We start from the raw sequence: 3,518 nt of genomic DNA on the forward strand, positions 1-3,518 counted from the left end.
AGATCCTCAACCTATTGAGGCTGAGTCCCTACAGGCCCATGACCTGTGCACTGGCAGTAACAGGGGCAGCTCCTGCAGGAGCCGCAGGAAGGAGGGCCACATGGTGGCTTCCAGCTGCCAGCAGTTCTTCAGGACCCGCAGCCTGCAGGGTGGGCATCCATCGGGACATCCATCTTGTAGTGTGCATCCCTTCTGCACCTAAGGGCCAATGTCCTTCAAGGTTAGTCTTGAATAAAACACTGGCCCAAAGGAGTAGATTCCCCAGAAAAGGAAACTACACCTCAGACTTGGAGAATATCTTCACTCTCATGGCCTCAGGTGCTGTGCACTTGACCTGAAGCCTGCCTTTGTCCCTGTGCTAGAGACTTCCTTGATGAGGTTGAAGTTGCTGTCATTGGCCACTTAGTTCCAGGACACTGGCAAATTGTGGAAAGACAGGTCTCTGTCCAGAAGTTGTTGCCCTCCAGATATTCCATGACCTTGAAGACATCCACTGAGAACTTGAGTAGACAGTCTCTGTGCAGCATCAATAGACTCTGCCCTGCAGAAAATCCACCAGGCTCTCCTCCTCCATGTTCTCAGTGACTAAAGCAGAGCCCACCTCTTTCCTCCACAATCACACCCAGAAGCCACACGTGGTTCCATGCCAAAGTTGTGTCATGGCCAAGGCTTCAGCCAGAAAGGCCTGAGCAGTGGTGTCAATCCTTAATGCATTGTAGAGAGAATGTGTTTTCTTCGGTCACTTCCAGCATCTGGTCCCCATATTTCCTCCTCCCAGTGGTCCGCAGTAGTTTCAGGTTTGTCATGGTCAGCGCCCAGATCCTATGAGAGACCTCATCCTGAGCCTGCACTGTGCCCTCTATGACCTTTGGCCTGATGAGGCTCGTACAGCGTCTATGGTGTCTGAGGGGTAGTGATGATCCACCAGCAGCATGGGTTTCTCCAAGGACACCTCCTTGTCACTGCTGAGCTTGCTGTGCTGGTACCTTGGCACAGAATGGGCTAATGTAATAGGGCTCCACCTTGCTTTACAGCACACACAGTGTGTAATCCCTGGGGTAGCTGATGCTCTCCCTCACCAGGAACAGGCCTATCTGCAGGTGCATGGAAGTTTCCCCAACCAGGGAGCCTGCTGGTGCTGCCGGTCGCTGTCCGTGGTGCTGCCGCGGTGCTTCTCTCTGCTGAGAGCTCAACCTCCTCCACCAGGCACTGCTAGTCTGCTTGGGGGGCAAGGCTGGCACCCTATTTCTGAACCATCACCTGGAGGTGACCTTGTTGGTTTTGTTGTCTTTTAAACTATTTTCTAGTGATCCTCTAGAGTGCTGAGACACTACTGAGGTTTCTTTTGAGGGGGTGTGTTTTTTTAAATTACAAAGTTCATTTCACTTTTTGAAATATTTTTATTGATTTTTAGAGCGAGAGGGAAGGAGAGGGAGAGAGAGAAACCATTGATGTGAGAGAGAAAAACATCAGTCAGGTGCCTACTGCATGCCCCCTACCAGGGATTGAATTGGCAACCCTCAATGTCTGGGATAATGCCCAACCAACTGAACCACACTGGCCAGGGCCCTACTGAGGTATTATAATAGTTTTTACTTTCTTTCTCTCTTTATTTCTTTTTGTTGTCTTTGTGTGGGGAGGAGGGGTATGGTTGTTTTTGTTTGTTTGTTTTGAGAAAATTAAATTTACTACACATCTGGGGTCCTTACTGGCTAACCTGGCCTGTGTTGAGGCCTGGATGAAACCGCTCTCTGGCCCAGCCCACTTTGTGGAAGCTTGTCCCAGAGAAGGCACCTTCCACTCCTGAGTTGGTCATAGGGACGGCAGTAGGGAGAGTTAGGGTCACACCCCATGTCTGTGATGCCCCTAGCAAAGAGAAAAGCTGATGAAATACATTTATGAGGGGTGTGAGGAGCACAATAAATGTTGGTTTTCCCCAAAAAAGCTACATATTGCATACCATTTACATATGTTTCTATTAGCCAAGTTTTTAGTATGTAAATATATATTTGAAGATATAATTTATATATAATAAGATTATATATAATAGATAATACATATAATGGTTGTATATAAATAGATAATATGATATATGTCAACAACTGTGTATGAAAGTGAATTGAATACCTTTAATTTTTTTAATTAAGATATGACAAAAACTTAGTTATGAATATTTGGAAAGGTTACCATGTAAATTATGTACTTGGTCTTTAGATGTCTTCAAATGTAATTTATACCTCATAGTTCCATAATACAGATCTAATTCACCCACAGGCAGGAAAATTGAGATTTAAGCTAACTCTCATCATAGAATATTAAAACTTCTTTTTAAAAAAATGGTTATTATTAAATAAAAGTTAAACTTCCATCCAAAAAATACTGCAATTTTAAATGTGAAAATTTAACATTTATTAATTGAGTAATAGGGTTTTATTTATTTATTCAGAAAAAAAATGTTACTACTTACTATTGGAGAAGCCAACTACTTGGTTATGAGAATAAAATACTAGAGATAATCCCTGATTTCAGCCAGGTGATAGAAAATTCAAGGCAGCATACAGGTTCCCAGAAAATCTCATGGTAAGTATTGGGGATTTAATCAGTGTATTAATTAAGTTCAAAGAAGGGACATCAAAGTAGACAATTTATTTCTTACTAGGGTTGTTGGGATATAATAAACAAATTAAAATTATATATATTTAAGGCATACAATGCAATGATTTGATATATGTGTACATTATGAAATAATCACCGACATTCATCACCTTACGTAGTTACCTTGTGTGTGTGTGTGTGTGTTTGAGAACACTTAAGATGTATTGTCTCAGCAAATTTTGTATATAGAATATAGTATTATTAATTAAGTCATCAAGCTATGCATTAGATTTCCAGAATTATTCATCTTATAACTGAAAGCCTGAACCCTTTGACCAAGTTAAGTGGCTTTGTTATATGTTTTTTGTTATAAAGCCTTTGTACAGAGATTTTAAAAATATTTTATATCTAATTTGTATATGTCCACATTCTGAATTATTTTCTGTTTTTGTCCCCCAGAATTGTATCAAAAAAGAAGAGATAAGTTAACATTTCCCACGTATCATGCCTGATATGGTAAGTTAAACTACCTTCTCTTACAACCTCCCCTCCTCAAGCCACAGAAGTAAAAGGTTATGAGGTACGATGAAAATTACAGGTATGTATAATATGAGATGAATTTCTCATGCATTTCTGTAGCTGCAAACACGCATTTTACCCAAAGTCCTTTTTATCTGCAATTTAGCAAGAATCCAATTACTGAGCATGAATTTACTACCTCATAAATAACATCCTCTTAGGTTTCCAATCACACCATTCCTGTTCTGTATTTTGTCAGCAAAAGTCTTGTTTTTAAAAATAATACTTCAGCCATCTGCTTACCCATATGTGCTACACATCACTGAATGTTAGATTCTCTGCAAGTTTTATAGACGTAGGTACCACAAACCTTGAATGTGTTTTCTCTCATAATTAGCATTTTA

The 3,518-nt window shown here is 40.6% G+C and overlaps 1 pseudogene; it reads right to left on the bottom strand.

Annotated features, from left to right (window-relative positions):
* Positions 1–274: 274 nt before the first annotated feature.
* LOC102244029 lies at positions 275–1,816 on the bottom strand (annotated as a pseudogene).
* Positions 1,817–3,518: the final 1,702 nt, after the last annotated feature.

Source organism: Myotis brandtii, unplaced genomic scaffold (assembly GCF_000412655.1).
Source record: "Myotis brandtii unplaced genomic scaffold, ASM41265v1 scaffold228, whole genome shotgun sequence".
Taxonomy (NCBI): domain Eukaryota; kingdom Metazoa; phylum Chordata; class Mammalia; order Chiroptera; family Vespertilionidae; genus Myotis; species Myotis brandtii.